General features: G+C 39.6%; 1 long non-coding RNA gene across 1 annotated transcript in view; it reads right to left on the reverse strand.

Moving 5' to 3' along the window:
• Window positions 1-1892: 1892 nt before the first annotated feature.
• The window catches only part of LOC122144132, a 20056-nt gene continuing 3943 nt past the window's right edge, over window positions 1893-18005 (reverse strand). Inside the window, exons 2-3 of the long non-coding RNA XR_006159552.1 lie at window positions 2543-2693; window positions 1893-2366 (exon numbers count right to left, since the gene is read on the reverse strand). This is a non-coding gene — a long non-coding RNA (uncharacterized LOC122144132). The remainder of the gene's footprint in view (window positions 2367-2542; window positions 2694-18005) is intronic.

An 18005-nucleotide genomic window follows, 5' to 3' on the forward strand; every position in this document is an offset into this window, starting at 1 on the left:
AAATACCAAATTGAGCAAAATTATGATATCGTACTGTTTGAAATATAATATGCTGGTATTTTTCAAGAACTGGTATACCGCACATCCCTAGATGACACTGACACCCTGCATACTGTAAAGAGCTCTATAGTATTCTGTTGCGCCACGGCGCTCGCATCCGGTGTAGACATAGTGGGAGACACTCAGGGTCTTAAAGGTGCCATAGAATGCATTGAGACAATATTTTCATTTGCTGTTTGGTGTCTACATAGAAGGTATGTTTTTTATTGTTCTTTAGCTTGGGTTAAACTAATTAATTTTACTTGGCTGGAACAGCAGCTATGCTAATTATGTCTCTATTTGTTTCTCTGTTTTGCCACAGGATTTACACAAGCTCCAGTCTGGATCCAGAACACCTGAGAAGAGATGATGCCAGCCCCTCAGAGGACCTCAGATGATGCTAACCCAGAGACAACATACAGAACTACCACATTTTGCTATAAGTTTGATTGCATAATTGCTGTTAATAGTGTTAATCATCTGTTTGTTTACGTCTTTTATTGATTTTTCTGAACATTTCTGCCGTATGCACATAAACTGACAGTCATCACTGATAAGCTACTACTAAATATTGTAGAAACTTAATTTTCTGTAAAGTTGCTTTGCAATGATTTGTATCGTAAAAAGCGCTATACAAATAAACTTGAATTGAAAAGTATGTGGCTTAGGTAAGGGCAAAAATTCTCCAGAAATGGGTTTTGCATGTCCATTTACAACCCTAGGATTTGTACCTAGAATGAAATGGTCTGTTTTTGCCTTATTTGGAAAGGTCATGAATAGGCCTGCCGCAATAATCAATATATCGACTTATCGTGCAATATATGTATTTACACATGGCCTCAATTTTTAGTGACGCAATATTATATTTACTTAATGTCACCATGTTTTGTGCATTCCACTTACGCCTGTGTCCTTTGCAGCTTCTCGTATTTAACGTGGTGTAGTCATGAGGTGTTAGTTCACATTTAAAAAATGCTTCTACAAAAAAAAATATTTAATCTGCAGATATGACCTTGTTTAGGGATCTGTGCCTTTGTGCATATGGACATCTGACTGCCAAGTAGTGATTGTGTTTTTCAGCAATAGTGTGCACCCTTCATTTACAGAGAAAAGAAGGTTTTTCGTTTTTCTCCTCTTTACTTTGGACTTCATTAGAAAATGTTTATTTAATATTTATTCAAGTTTCTTAAGGTATGTAATATTTTGATAATTTCTATGACCTAAATGTTCTTAAAAATTCAAAGTTTGTTGTCATTTGGAAGTGTAGGCCTTCTTTCATTATTATGTGGTTACATTATGATTATATATTCAGTGGCATAAAATGGTCTTTAAAATGACAATAATACCGCTTATCGCAATTATTTCTGGGGCAATACATCGCATAACAAAAAGTTGTTATTGTGAGAAGCCTAGTCATGAATAATAATGTTGAGCTCTGTTCTGATTAGCTGTTTCACAGCGCGGCTCATTTCAGTGGCTTACACAGCAAAAACATCTCTACTGTCCGGCGTGAACGATGGATAGATTAGGCATCCAACCTTATATGTTTGAGCCTGTGTCAGATGAAGATACCGATTTTAAGAGATTTGGCAAGAATGTTTAGCATCCGTGGTATGAGCATGATCGCTGCGAGACGCTGGTGGAGTGAATGAGGCTTGAGAGAGAGTTGTGAGTGAGGACACTGACGCAGCCTCTGTGTTGCCAGATCCGTCTGTTATTAGCGTTTTTGGACTTGTCTTTTCCACTTTTTTTGACTCTTTAGAAAGTTGATAAAGAAAGATGTTGCAGTTAAGGGTCAACAATATATTTATCTCACCTTAATTGCAAAAGATTTGAAATAATTTTGGTTTATTTGTTTATTGTTTTTGTTTGTTTTAATAGCAATATCTGGCAACACTGCATCAATGATTCGCCTATGTGCAGGTCCGGCTGGCCTAGTCCTAGAACACCCCTGGTATCTGTTATGCAAATGTTGGGGGCGTAAACATTAATGTAACGTCATAGTCAGTGTTATGTTGGGATTCGCCTCTTTTTCAGTGGTCTTTTGCATGCATGAGATTTACATAAGGAGGAGGAGACAATGGTGTTTGAGGCTCATGGTATGTCATTTCCATGTACAGTACTCTTATTCAACTATACCAAGGTAAATACAGTTTTCCATTCTATGGCACCTTTAATTATATCTTAGCATCAAAATATGATAGACAACTAGTATTTCCTTATATGAAGACTTTGACATACCTGCATTCTGGAGAAAAATCTTCATTGCTGAATGTTTCTTTGTTCTCCATGATTCATTCAGTCTTCATAGAGCTGCACGGCTAAAACTAATGAAAACATAGAAATATTAATGTCACAGAATATATAATTTAAACAAATGTATATAGATCATATCAAAATTTAAGCAGGCGGAAAAAAAGTTACAAAAGTTACAAAAGTTAAACAACATTCCCTTGTGTCCCATTTTGTTCTAAAAATATAAACTTCACATCTTTTTGGTTACCTTTTTTCTTTTTCTTCTTTAGTTTAAACCAGAGATGTTCACAAGTCTAAGTTGGAGTCTGACTCAATTCTGAAGTCTTTATCCCTGGAGTCTGGATCAAGTCTCGAGTCTTTGGTCACAAGTCCGAGTCAAGTCTCAAGTCATTTAATGGCTGGCAAAAAAAATTAAAAAAAAAATTAAAAAACAACATTCAGAATCCTCATGTACTGAAATCGTCCTACAGAGCTGTTTTTTAGGCTATAGACAAAATATATGATCTATGATCTGTTTATTTTTTATTTATTTATTTTTTTTAAAAGAGGTGTTAAGATGTAAGGTTAATGTACATCCAGCCTATTACTTATACTGTATGCTTTTATCCATTACCATCAATAATTAAAGTCCTACCTAACAAAACACAAAAAAAAAAATCCTACACACAAATAAAAAAAACAAAAAAATAAACAAATATTACAAAAACACACAAATAAACAATTAAATGTGTCTCGTCATATAATCTCCGATAATCAACACAAAACTGAAAGGTATTATCAGGCTTTGGAAAAAGCAAGCAGGGAGCGCTCCAAGGACTCTGGCTGGACATAGCAATTCCATGATGCAGCATATACTCAACTTCTGTCTGCATGATCACATGTTTCTGTGGATTAACCCTGTAAGGATGTTGTTTTATTGGAGCTACATCACGAACAATGTCGTGCACACACACAGTTGTTCTACCTGGCACATCACTTAACAGGTTGGGAAAGGCATACAGTAATTTTGATTAAGAAATGTGAAAGATTTTGCAGAATAGCAGAATTCTTCAGATGAGCAGAGGAAACTGGAACGTCATAGCTCAACAAGCCATCCTCCTCCAAGGATGTTGCCACACTACACCCTGATGCTTGGCAATGGGAGTCGAGCAGCGGGAGAACACTTAGTCTGATCTGCAGTCACTTCAGAGTGAGTTCTGTCTACATAGATTTTAAGTCTGTTTACATGACACACACGGATCTTACATTTCCTGTCAGGAGTAGCCACAAGAAAGTTGGTGTCATTTAACTTCCTTTAAACCGGTATGGATCATAGAATTTTGCATGTGAAATAGAACCAACACGGGATCGCCAGGGTGAAAGTCTCTTTTTACAGACCTCTTGTCAAAACGCATTCATCTTAGTCAGAGCAGTGGAAAGATGAACTTTGGCAAGACTTTGGACTTTGTGCAACCTCTCACGGATAGAAGTGACAATCCTCAACAGGAACGGCTTTAGAACTTTGATCCAACAATTGTTTGCTGAACAACTTTAGAGGACCACAAACTGTATGGCCAAACACAAGTTCAGAGGGGCTAAAGCCAAGAGATTCTTGCACTGACTCTAATCACAAACATCAGGAAAGGAAGACCCTCGACCCAGTCTCTCCCAGTTTCCACACAATAATGACGCAGCAGGTTTTTCAAGATTTGATAATCTTTCCAATGCCCCTTGGGACTCAGGGTGATATGCAGTAGACATTTGGTGACTTATGCCATGTGTTTCAAGAGCCTGTTTAAAAACTCTAGAAGTGAAATTTGACCCTTGGTCACTCTGAATTACTTTTGGCAATCCTAAAGTGGTGTTGCAGGAGTTTGAGCCAACTCTTTTACAACAACTGCTTAGTTTCAATATGCGTACAGTATTGGAACAGCATCGGGGAGCGAGGGTTTCAGCACATGGTAGTCAAAAATATATTGATGTGATTTGTTGGCTTTGGGCAGTGGTCCAACACAGTCAACAATTAAGCATTTGAATGGATCAACCACAGCTGGAATAGGGCACAGGGATGCTGGTGGAACCTTTTGATTGGGTTTACCTGCCATCTGGCATACATGACATGACTTACAGAACCTGGACACTGCTGACTTAAGACCAGGCCAGAAAAAGTACCTAGTAATGTGCTGAGAGGTTTTTGTTATACCAACATGACCAGACAATGCATTTTTGTGGGCAAGTTTCAAGACTTGTTGCAGATAACGAGCAGGTAAGACAATCTGCCGCACTTCCTGCCAGCGTAAATCCTCTTGCTGGGGCTTCCACCTACACATTAACAATCCACATTACCAGAAGTAAACCAGCCCTAAATCAGATGCATGGTTAGTGCTGCCTGAAGCCAACAAACACTTGGCTAAGGAAGGGTCTGCTTTCTGTGCTGCAGCTAAATGTTCTTTATCTGCCTTCAGTGGGGTTTCAGAGTTTAAATTCTCAGAGGCTACAGCAAGGTCAGGGCCAGGAATTATAGACAGGACACACTCCACAGAGTTAGGATCATTAACCAGAAAGAAATCTAAGAGATCCTACACCTCCTCAAATTTCTTTGACTGGGCACGGGTAATGGCACAGGCGGGAAATGCAGAGGGGAAATTGACTGCCAAATCACTGCCAAGTAGCTTGCCCAACACTGGTAATTGGTCAACAACCCTTACCAAAAAGTAGTATACTTCAAGTTTATTTTATTAAGTTTACTTAAGTAAAGTTCAAGTATATTTTTAAGTATACATTATGTAGCAAGTATACAAATATCAGTGTTCTAGTAGTATACTTGTAAGTGTACTGTTTCCATACTCCTTGGGACTAAACTGGCCCACTTTCTAGTATATAAAAGTAAAACACTTTTAAGTATACTTTAAGTATAACAGTAGCAAACTTTGAGTGCACAACTAGTTTACCTCTATGTTTGTAGTTTGTACTGCAATTATACTAAAAGTAGGTATTCTGACAGTTTACTAATTAAATACTTTGTACACTTTGAAGTGTAGTCTCAGTAAACTACTAGTTTAGTAGTTTTATTACTGCAAGTATACTCATAAGTTTTCTTTAAGTGAAATTTAAATCATATTTTAAGTATACTACTATGTCCCTATTTAGGTTTTAATTTGTATATATTTTGTTATACGAATATCTGAACATACAAAACATCCAAAGAAAGAACAGGGTATCTGCTTGTAAACAAAAACATTTTATTCTAGCTTCATGCATTCTTTTTTTAAACACTATAATGTGGGTAAGTTTCATTAAAAAAAATAAAATAAAAAAATAACATTTTGAACAAAAAGCTGAAAAAGACTTTGAATTGGATTCAGAATGATAATCAAAACATAGACAGTCAATCAACACCCCAAAGCTTGAACGTAATTATTACCTCTTCATCAGTCAACATTTTATTCCATAATATTACAGTTTTGATGCTGTTTCATGTCAGATGATTGTGTTACCTGTGTTAGTATCTGTTGTTTCTTTTTCTTCTTCACTTGTGTTTTTTTGGGAATTCTGTACAGAAGATGTGTACTAGCGCCCTGTACCGTGTAACAATGAAAACATGGATTCTAGGAGCACAAGTATAGCTCAAATATATTTAGAACCACTCCTCTAGTATAAGTCAAGTATACTTAAATGTCATTTTAAGTATATTTCTGAGAAGTACATGAAGCCCATTTCTGAGAAGTACATAAAAAGTAAACTAAAAGCATACTTTCCTATTTTTAGTTTAAAAGAAGTATACTAAGAGCACATTTGAATAAAATTATTTTTTGTAAGGGAAAGTATTGATAGTTGTGTAAATATTGTCATACTAACAGTTGTCTGAATATCTACCAACTAAAACTAAAAACAAAAACAATAAACAAAAAAAACATATAAAAAATACATACATAATTCATAAAATCTAAAACATAAACCAAACTTGTCATATATATTTATTACCATTTTCTAAACTATAGCAAATAAACTGATAATGTGAGAAATGTTGAATGTGTCTGAATAAATTTTGGTTTGAGTGTATATTTAATTTTTAGAGTGAAGACTATGTAGTGCTTTTTTACATTTGATTATTCGGTTTCTGTACCTGGACACCAACAAACTTGAAAAAACTTAAACATACAAACAACCGCAAACCCCAGCTATGGCCATGGCCCACTGGTACAACCTGCACTGGGGCCCCGCAAACCCCAGCTACGGCCCTGCTAGAGAAAACAACGAATGTTATCACTATGTCGGAGAAACGCTAGCTTTCCCAAGGCAGATGAACTTAGAGTGGTTACAATCTTCAGGGTTTAAATCATGCTCAAATTTATTTGATTATGACTCAATATTTACACTAAAGCTCTCAGGCGGCTATGGTAAGAGGCAGGACATTTCCCGACCAGGCGCCGAGTGCTGCCAATCAAAACACACACTGGGCCAGCTAACCAATCACAGCAAATCTCGTATTTCAGAAGACGGGCCTTTATTTGATACAAGAACTATTCGAGCTGTTCATGCCAGACTGGGGAGAGAGGGGTTGTAATAATGTAAAATATGTGAAAAATAATGTTTTTCAAACAACCTAGTATGAGAGTCTGTTCTAGTACACCCCCAAAACAAAATGAAGACTTTGTAAAAGAGCATAATATGACCCCTTTGAAAGTAGGCTAATGAAGGAAGACAAACTCACACAAAAACAAATAAGGTATACAGTTTTTTAAAAATAGGATATACTAACCATGCGTTCACACCGTCGCCGTCGAGAGCGTCAAAGTGGCTGGAAGTCATTAATTTTCAATGTGAGCCAGCGTCGAGCAGCTGCGAGAGTGTCAAGGAGAGTTGAAATCAGGTTAACTTTATGGTAATGAGCTATGACACGGTTCAGCAGCAATGAATCAGAACATAGAAGTCCACCGCTTGAGAGGATTCCAGAGAACGCAGTCCTGTAAATTTTGGTTCTGACCACATTAGTTCCCAAGCAAAATGGAGGAGAGGTTGATTAATGCTGTGGCGGGTTACCCAATAATCTAGGACGTGTTTGTGTACAGGGACATAAATAAATAAAAATGTGTGGACCAAGGTGTCTGAGATTGTTGGTATTCCTGGTGAGCTGCTGATGTGCATTGACATTATAGGAATAATAATCTAATGATCTAATGATATAATAAATAATAATATTATAGTCCCAGTTCACTTTTAAACCTTTGAATCAATTTTCCTAATTATACATTTTCAATGAAGAACTTTTACTTGTTTCAGAGTATTTTTACAGTGTGGTATTAGTAAACATGTGCCGGTATTCGGTAATGCGATATATCACGGGAATGAATATGCACGATATAGTAATCGTGGGCACTTCTAAATAACGTGAATAATTATATATTACAAATTTTTCAGAATTTGGAATGCATTTTAAGAATATTATTTCCATCAACTGGTCAAAATGCACAACACTGCTGTATGATGCTTTAAAGATGTGCGCTCTGATGTAAACAAGCACACTTGAGAAGCACATGAGCCGCTTTTCCACTGTTGGGCCAGTGCGAGCCAGGGCTTAAAATGGGCCGGGCGGGGCTAATAGCCTCGGGCCAGTAGCACGAGACCAAAATAGCGCTGTGTTTCCACCGTCGGGCCTGAAGCTCCGCTGCGCTTCACTAAAACCAGCCCTTTACACGCCTCTCAGAAACAACATCATGCAACCCCATCATTTCACCAACAAAGAGAAGTTATCAGAAAACTAATAAGAAATAAATCACTGGAACATGCGCAATCACAAAACGAATACGATAACAGCGGCCTTTTGTTTGCATGCTTTGTTAAATATTTAAATTCAAAAGCATCGATGTTTTACTATAAGTAATACATTGAGCATAATGAATTAATTTATCAGGCTTGAAAATTTGTCACAGAAATAAATATATTTCTATTTTATTTTTTTATTTTTTAATGCTGAAGCGTTATGAAAATAGCCTGCTTATTCAGTCCAGACTGTTTCTGTTTATTTGTAGTCACATCACATTTAGAATGAATGATAATTTCTCTATTTTTATAAAAGCTCCCGAACAAAAACCATTATTATATTTTTATGACATAGACTACGTGGAACTAAACTCTCGAGACGAGACTTATGACAGATAAAATATGTTACTACACGATTGTGATAATGGTCACATCTAGCTACAATGATTACTATGGGCGGTAGTGTTTACCCATGTTTACTATGGTAACGTTAATACCTAGCGTGCATATTCTTTTGCATCGCTTATAAATATTTCTGCCTTTTATGGTGATTATAATCCACATCGGATCGGATCGGATCGAGTTATTTCAAACTGCTGACTGAAAGTGAGTTTTGAGCTCAGCTTATTTTAAAAAGCGTTTAATGCTGGTTTTACAGCTGTTAGCTTTCTGAAATGATCCGCGGCTCTGACGCTCTCCAGACGCAGAGAAACTCCGCCTTTGTTCATAACCACTCCTCTAGCCCCAGTTGGCCCGCTTTGGCCCAAGGTTTTCGTCAGGCCAAAAAAACCCTGGCCTTTGGCCCCGAGGAAGCCCCGACGAGACACGATCAAGCCCCGGAAGTGACAGTGGAAACGCGACTGGCCCTGGCATGCATTAGCACATCCACTTTTGGCCCAACAGTGGAAACGCGGCTATGGAGGAACACGTGAGAGACGCGCTGAATGAAAGCACATTCACTCTCTGACAGCAGATGGCTCTAAACTACAGAAAATGCAGGGGTTGCTCTGGAAACCCCATAAATAAAGCAGCTGCTACTTTCTAAAACATATTTACATAATTTTAAATAGCCATTCAGATTTGTGTATTTGGTATGGTGTTCACCACAGTGCCAAACGCTTAAATATTTACATTTAATAGGCTATTTATCTTCAAACTTTTTTTTTTTCAATTTAATCTGGACTTAAACATAGATATTGTTTGAAAGTGTTTAACATAAACTGCCAATGAAAAAACTTTACATTAGTGCTTCATTAGTTAACATTAGTTAATTCATTAGTTAACATAAACTGCCAATGAAAAATTCTTCTGAACATTCATTCATCTTAGGTATTCCAATATGTAATAACACTTTGTTAAAATCGAAAGTTGCAAATGTGTTATTTTATGAGCTAACATGAACTAAGACTTGTATTTTTTAACAAAGCTAAATAACTTCTGTAGCAAATGTAGTTATTGCTCATTGTGAATGTTAATGCATTAACTAAGGTTAACTAATGAGATTATTGTAAAGTGATACCAATGGGTCATTATAGTTCTTTTGCACTTTAATCTGTGTAAAACTTTTAATTTTATATTTTTTTTCTGTATTGCTTTATTGTATTTAAATGTTCAGTTATTTTTGTTATAAGAAAAAAAGTTATTTAACCTGTTATACTGTATTATGACCACTTTTTTAAAACTAAATGTCAATACCTTGATAATATCGTATATCGTGATAAAAGCATTAGCAATTAATCGCAACAGGAATATTTGATACCAGCATATCCATATGTATTAGTGCTTTAAACATTATTAGGTAAAGAATCTAAATACTTCATCCACAGCGATATTTAATGAGGTTAACTTATAACATTACCCTCCTTGTGGTCTGTCTGTACAAGATCAACAGCTTGTTTGCTTTGCGGCCACTTTAAATACAACAGGGATAGGCAACTTCGGTCCTGGAGGGCCACTGTCCTGCAGAGTTTAGCTCCAACCCTAATTAAACACACCTAAACAAGGCAATCAGTGTTTTCGGGATTACTAGATAGATAAGGGCAGGTGAGTTTTTATGAGGGCTGAAGCTAAACTCTGCAGGATAGTGGCCCTCCAGGACCGGAGTTGCCTATCCCTGAAATACAAGATAAGCATCCGATCTACGTCAGCGCATCAGAGCGTCCACAAATCTTTCTACAGAGTTGTTGGCAGCACGGCCAGAGTGATTTTTGATGCTCTCAATGGCGGTGGTGTGAATGCACAGTAAGGCTTACAGGCAAGCAGGTGAATCTGATTGTAATAAAGACAATTTTATACTTCATTGAACAGAAATGCACTGTTGTGTTTTCTGCCTTGATGTTACAGTTAGCTTTTTATTATTATTTATAATTTGATTTTGTGGCTATGAGTTCAAATGTCATTATGTGCAAAATTGTAAATTTTTCCTTTGAGCAAAGTGACTGATCTTAATTTATCAGATAGTACAAATAATAAGTTGATTAATGCTTTTTTGTTTGTTTGTTTGTGTGTTGTTTTTTATTTATTTATTTATTTATTTATTTATTTGGGATGGACATTTTTGGGGCACAAGGAGAATCTGGGGTGGTATTGCAGTACCCCCTAGACCCGGCCCTGGTCTGAAGTCAAGTCTGAAGTCTACAAAAATGCGACTCGAGTGTGACTCGAGTCAGAGTCACTAACTCGAGTGCCCATCTCTAGTTTAAACTGTGTTTTATGCATAGACCTATATCGTCGCCGTGATTTTGCCAAGTAAGCCATGTTCCTGGATCAACATCTTTTGAAGATCCTGGATCAACATTATTGTCCAAAAATATAGACTTAACCCAATCCATACCCCTAAACCTAACCCTACGCACAATTAATTCCCAAAATCAGTGTAAAATGATAGCTGATTAACAAGAGTGTAGAAGCACCTAACCCTGATTGTAAGCCTAAAACAGATTATATCTCATTTCTGATTGGTTGATTGAAATGTTGTTCCAAGATCAACAAGGATGTTGATCCAAGAATATGTTGTACTTGTTGAAAACATGCTCACCAGACCTATATGCAGGGGTGGCGTTTCCGTATGGCAAAGTATAGCAGTTGCCATACCCTAGCCCAGTCAGATGTGCCATGAAAAGTTATCAAAACTTAATATCTCTATTATATTTTGTATTCCCTCAGCATTTAAGCAGGCTCAGGTAAGCCCACTGCTTAAGAAACCACCTCTAAATCCAGCACTTCTAGAAAACTACAGACTGGTATCCCTTCTTCCATTCATTGCAAAGACACTTAAGCGAGTTGTGTTCAACCAACTCTCTAGGTTTCTTGTACAGAACAACCTCCTGGACAGCAACCAATCTGGCTTCAAAAGCGGCCACTCAACTGAGACTGCCCTGCTCTCGGTTACTGAAGCCCTGTAACTGGCAAGAGCAGCTTCCAAATCATCTTGCTGGATCTGTCTGCTGCTTTTGACACAGTTAATCACCAGATTCTACTGTCCACCCTCAGAAAGATGGGCATCTCTGGAACCGCACTCCAGTGGTTTAAGTCCTACCTCTCAGATAGATGAAGGTGACATTTCTAAGTCACAACTGCTTGCTACTGGGGTTCCTCAAGGCTCAGTGCTTGGACCACTCTCTTCTCCATCTACATGACATCATGAGGATCCGTCATTCAGAAGCATGGCTTTTCCTATCACTGCTATGCTGATGACACTCAACTCTACTTCTCATTCCAATCAGATGATCCTACGGTAGCTGCTCGCATTGCAGCCTGTCTGAGTGACATTTCAAGCTGGATGAATTACCATCACCTTCAGCTCAACCTTACTAAGACAGAACTGCTGGTGGTTCCAGTTAACCCATCGTTACATCACAACTACTCCATACAGCTGGGTTCGTCAATCATAACTCCTTCCAGGTCAGCCAGAAACCTAGGAGTTGTGATGGATCATCAGTTAAGCTTCACAGACCATATTGCTACAATGACCCGGTCCTGCAGATTTGCCTTATACAACATTAGGAAGATTAGACCCTTCCTGTCACAGCAAGCCACCCAACTTCTTGTCTAAGCTCTTGTTCTCTCCAGACTGGACTATTGTAATGCTCTCCTGGTGGGCCTTCCTGCATGTACTATCAAGCCTCTACAACTGATCCAGAATGCAGCAGCGAGGGTTGTCTTCAATGAGCCAAAAAAAGCTCACGTTACTCCTCTCCTCAGCCGCTCGCATCAAATTCAAAGTACTGATGCTTGCCTACAAGACGACCACTGGCACGGCACCGATATACCTAAACTCACTAGTTCAATCTTATGCACCCTCCAGAAGTTTGCGCTCTGCAAGTGAACGACGCCTTGTGGTGCCATCCCAAAGAGGTTCAAAATCACTCTCACAGACCTTTTCCTGGACTGTGCCCGGCTGGTTGAATGCCCTCCCAATCTCAATTCGAACAGCCGAGTCTTTACTCATTTTCAAAAAACATCTAGAGGTTCATCTTTTTCGCCAGCACTTGACTAACTAATACTAGCACTTACCTTTTCTTTTCTTGTCTATCCTGTTCTTGGAAAAAAAAAAAAAAAACCTTGCTACGGGTTCTGTGATAGACTAACTGAGACTTGTCATGTCACTTGTATACTGTTGTTGTTCTCTTGTTGGTCTGATTGCTTCTATTGTTCTCATTTGTAAGTCGCTTTGGATAAAAGCGTCTGCCAAATAATTAATTAAATGTAAATGTAAATCATAGGGTTTTTAAAAATATTTAACCAATAATAAAACTTTGTAATGCCATTGGATCCTCAAACTGTTAGCAAAACCTTGTAACTTCATTCCCTGCCTCCATTCATTGATACGCCGCGCACAGGAGACAGATCTTCACTTTTTTGCAATGCAAGGGTAAATAAATAATTTACGTTTGAATAGTACAGCTTTTTCTTTACTCAGACACAGTCTTTAAAGGCTAATATTTTTGTATGTTTGAAGAGTGGAGAAGAAGTAGGCTATTTGCCATCTAGTTGTAGCCAATATACATCCTTCGGATGAGATGTTAAACTGAGGTCCTGACTCTATGTTGTCATTAAAAATCCCAGGATATCCTTCGAAAAAGTGTAGGGGTGTAACCCCGGCACCCTGGCCAAATTTGCCCATGTGCCTCTGACCATCATGGCGTCCTAACAATCCCCATATCTATCTGCCCCTTCTATGTAAAGCGCTTTGAGTGCCCAGAAATGCGCTATTTAAATATAAGGAATTATTAATTATTATTATAATTTTTGTATGTTTTAAATATCTTGTGCATATCGTGCTTCATCTTTTGTATCATGAGACTTTGGCCAAGTGAATTAAACAACAAGAAAAACTAAGCACCAATATAGCTACAATAAACGTTATATAACCTGTAGAAGTTGATGAAAGTGTAATGCGATGCACTTGCCTCAGATGCGGCCGTTCTTCTGACAGACAAAACACAGATCTCCGTCATTCGCTGGTCAAAAACTTTTGTTAACTCCATTTGAGGTTGATTTCCATAAAATTTTGAGTGCAAATGTCTGATACAATACCAACACTGAGGACGCAGTGTTTAATTATTATTATTATTCCCCTTTCTATATTTTTTCCCCTGTAGGCTACTTCAGTGTGCCATGGGATTGTTGAAAAAAAAAAACAGTCTTACCAGAATAATTATGTTTTTAGCTTGAGCTGTTTAAGTTAACCAGCAATCCATTCCTTCATCAGAACTTGTTGATACTTATCATCTAGGTGTACAAAATCTGAAGAAGCTGCATAATGAATGTCTACTTAATGGCTTTGACTTTGACTTCCGTGACCACTCCTGTAGAACTACCAAAAGATCGAAAAGCAGTGGGCAGTTAATGGGTGTTCAAAGTCAAAGTTGATGCTGATGGAATGTTTGAGAGACACAAAGCTCATCTGGTTGCACAAGGTTTTTCACAAAAGTTTGGATCAGACTATGACGAAACATTCAGTCCAGTAGTCAGATTTGAGTCTATCAGGACAATATTACTCTAGCTGTACAGCATGGACTAAAGCTTCAATAAATGGATGTCAAGACAGCTTTCCTGAATGGAGAACTAAAGGAGGAAGTGTACATGCAACAACCTGAAGGTTTTGTTGTCAAAGGAAAGGAACATCTAGTGTGCAAACTAAATCTGAGCATCTATGGACTGACGCAATCACCAAGTGTTGGAACATCATCCTAGATGAACAGCTGAAGAAGATGATTTACACTGCAGCGACAGGTAAGATGTTCATTATTGCTGTATATGTTGACAACATTCTCCTGGCTGGACGCAATGATAAACAGATGATGGAGGTGAAGAAAATGCTTGCAAAACACTTTGAGATAAAATACATGGATGAGCTAACTCATTTTCTTGGAGGGAATATTGTCCAAAAGTCAGAAACTGGAGAAGTCTGGATGGGTCAGACAACATATGCAAAAAATCTGTTGGAGAAATTCGGATTGGAAAATTCAAAGCCAGTAAGCACACCAGTAGACATGAACCCGAAGCTCGTCAAAAACTCTGATGACAAAGAAGGAGTGGATCCGACACAATGTCAGTATATAAAGCTGATATAATGTTATTTATTTTAATTTATATTTAAGAAATTTGAAATCATGCCGATATCTTTGGAATGCAGGGTGGACGATGGCCGATATAAAGCTGATATAAATTTATTTTAATTTATATTTAAGAAATTTGAAATCATTTGAAAATGGATTAAAAATAATTGTGTTAAACATACTTATACTTTAAAAGACAAAGCATTTTTCACAAATAAATAAATATTCAATAAAAATCTAATTAAAAAGGAAGTAAACACTGTAACCAACAGGGCACTCAGTACACTGAAATTGTCATGATCCGGTCACTGCACATCCAAATTGTCATGATCCGGTCACTGCACATCCGATTATTCACCACACAGACTTTCACACGACACGGTATACCCTGGACTTCATTTCCCATAAACCTCATGCCTAGGAACTCATTAGTGATGGGAAGTTCGGATCATTTTACTAACTCGGACCTTTGAGTCTCGTTCAGCAAAATGAACTAATCTTTTTTCGAGTCATTCCGTTCATTTTATCAAATATATTTAAAATGTTACGTGTTACTTCCCTAACGTCTACTAGTACTAACGCAAACGTTGATCACACTACAAACAATAATGCTATAAGAAACAGAAAAGATTAATTCATTGTTTACCTGGGTCTTCAGTCTATGATTAGCTCATCTCACCTCTTATCTGACAAGTCTTCGGGTTTGAGTTAACCTATGCAGTCTGAGCCGAAAAGAGAATTGATTAGTTCATTTCATGAGTCTTTCAGGTTTGAGTCATTCCTTTATCACGTGACAGACCCATAAGCTTTGACCATAGACTGGAGTTACCCTGGCAACAAATCTGTGTGTATATTATTACTATTTGTCAGGATAGGCACATGAGGCAGAGGTAAGTGAATTCAACACCAAGTTTTATTATTCACAATACTAGTGCAGGGTGAATATAGCAGGAGATATCAGGTGCAGATTCTGTGACGATCTACCCGTGAGCGGTGAGGTTCCAGGTGAGTATGCTCAAGACGAAAGGCCAACGCTACGGCCAATCCTGGCTGACTAATGTCGTCCTTTGGCCGCAGTATAGATCGATCGGTACCAAGCACACTGCCCACACTTCGAGAGTATACCGTGAGATCGAAGGGGGAATCAGGGGAACAAAGGTTTCCTCAGGAATCCTGGAGACAGTGCAGCAAAGGGACACAGAGTGCTGCTCCTCGTGCATGTATAATGCGACGCCATGGAGCTTTCTTCGGCTGGAGCGGCAGGCTGAGGGACGGAAACACATGAGGTCATTCCCTGTTGGAGGCTTGACGGTGAACTGATTCTTTCGGTGAAAGTGCTTTTATAGTGCCTTGCGGATGAAGTCGCTGATTGCAGCCTTCAGTGAGGGTGATTTAGCACTGTGCGGAAAGTGAGCTGCTAGGGGGATTGGCTGGGGACCAGGGCTTCACAGGTCCCTGACACTACTTCCCTCCAGGGTCCGCAGACCAGCGGGAATTACCTCGACGCCGCGGGGTCGCCCTCTCGGTCGCTGGAGCGGGTCTCTCTGGATGCCAAGTACGGGAACTCTGTAGGCAGATTGGGGATCATAGACTCTTGATTTGGGCTCACTCAACACCTTTCCCTCTGGTCTGCTGTAATCTTCCCAGTCCACTAGGTATTTCTATTCGCCCACCACGATGCCGGGAGTCCACACATTTCTCTTACGGTGTAGATGGCCTCGAAGTCAACAGGGGTGTAACGGGGGTTTGTCGCCAGGGGACCGGAATCCCCAGGAGGGAAATGGGGTACAGGTAAGTGATGGGGTTTTTAGCAAAGAAACATGGAAGTGTGGGGGTGGATCTGGTACTGCAGCGCGTAACTGGAATCGGGTAGGTAATCGGGTTGATCTGGCCGCTCTACCGGGAATGGTCCCATGTGGTCTTTGGGCTCAGTTTATTACATGGTTGTCGTAGGCTGATAGTCTCGGGTAGAAAGCCATACCAGCGTCCTCTGGCTGGTAGGTAGCAGGTTTGCTACGCGAACATTTGCAAAATGTTGCGGTGATTTACCGTCGTTGAAGGTGGTGGTGTGCCTGGTTCCAAACCCTCTCACTGTTCCGGAACCAGGCATTCACTGCTGGGACCTCGGATGGCTCACCAGACCAGGGGAACGGGGGAGGTTGATAGCCTAGGACACATTGAAAGGGGGTTAGGTTGGTGGATGTCTGTCGTAAGGAATTTTGGGCATATTCTGCCCAGACTAGGTAACGGTTCCAAAGGTTTTGGTTGCGGTGGCAAAAGGTCCTAAGGAAGCGGTTGATGTCCTGGATCTTGCGTTCCGTTTGTCCGTTTGCCTGTGGGTGGTAGCTTGAAGTGAGGCTTACTGTGACGTTGAGCATAGCGAGAAAGGACTTCCAAACCCTGGAGATAAACTGGGGGCCTCTGTCCGAAACAATGTCTTCTGGAATGCCAAAATTACGAAAAACATGATCTTACCTGCGGGACACGTAGGTGGAACTAGCTGGTGTCGTGACTGCTCTAGAAGTAGTTCATCTACGTCCCATTGTATGAGATTGACAAAGAGCCGAGTAGGGATGATGGGTTCTGGCTCCTCCGGGACTTCTTCATCGGCGTGGAGACGGGACAAGGTATCGGCTCTGGTGTTTTTGGATCCGGGGCGGTAAGATATAGTGAAGTGAAACCGGGTAAAGAACAAGGCCCACCGAGCCTGGCGAGGATTGAGTCTCTTTGCCTCTTTGAGGTATTGGAGGTTCTTGTGGTCCGTAAGTACTAGAAATGGTTGCCTGGCTCCCTCTAACCAGTGCCTCCACTCTTCCAGAGCAAGTTTCACCGCAAGGAGTTCTCGATTGCCAATATCATAATTTTTCTCAGCTGGGGATAGTTTCCTCGAGAAGAAGGCACAGGGCATGGGTTTCGAGTACTGGGAGAGGATGGCTCCTACGCCTTTGGTAGAGGCGTCTACCTCCACAATGAACCTCTTCTCGGGGTCTGGGTGCTGAAGCAAAGGGGCTTTGGTGAAGGCGGTCTTTAATGCCTCGAAGGCTTGTTCCGCTTCTGGGGTCCATTGGAGGGTCCTAGGTTTTCCTTTAAGGAGAGCTGTAAGTGGTGTGGTGATCATACTATAATGGTCGATGAAATGGTGATAAAAGTTTGCGAAACCAAGGAACCTCTGAAGATCTTTGATGGACTTTGGAGTTGGCCAAGATGTAATGGCTTCGGTCTTCCTGTCGTCCATTTTAACCCCTTTCTCACTGATGTGGTAGCCCAGGAATTCAATGGAGGTTCGGTGGAAGACACATTTCTCAGCTTTCACAAACAAAGAGAACTGTCTTAGACGATGGAGCACTTGGGAAACGTGACGTTGATGTTCACTCACTCGGTGTTTGCGGAAGCCTCGTCTTTGGT

Source organism: Cyprinus carpio, unplaced genomic scaffold (assembly GCF_018340385.1).
Source record: "Cyprinus carpio isolate SPL01 unplaced genomic scaffold, ASM1834038v1 S000006593, whole genome shotgun sequence".
Taxonomy (NCBI): Eukaryota; Metazoa; Chordata; class Actinopteri; order Cypriniformes; family Cyprinidae; genus Cyprinus; species Cyprinus carpio.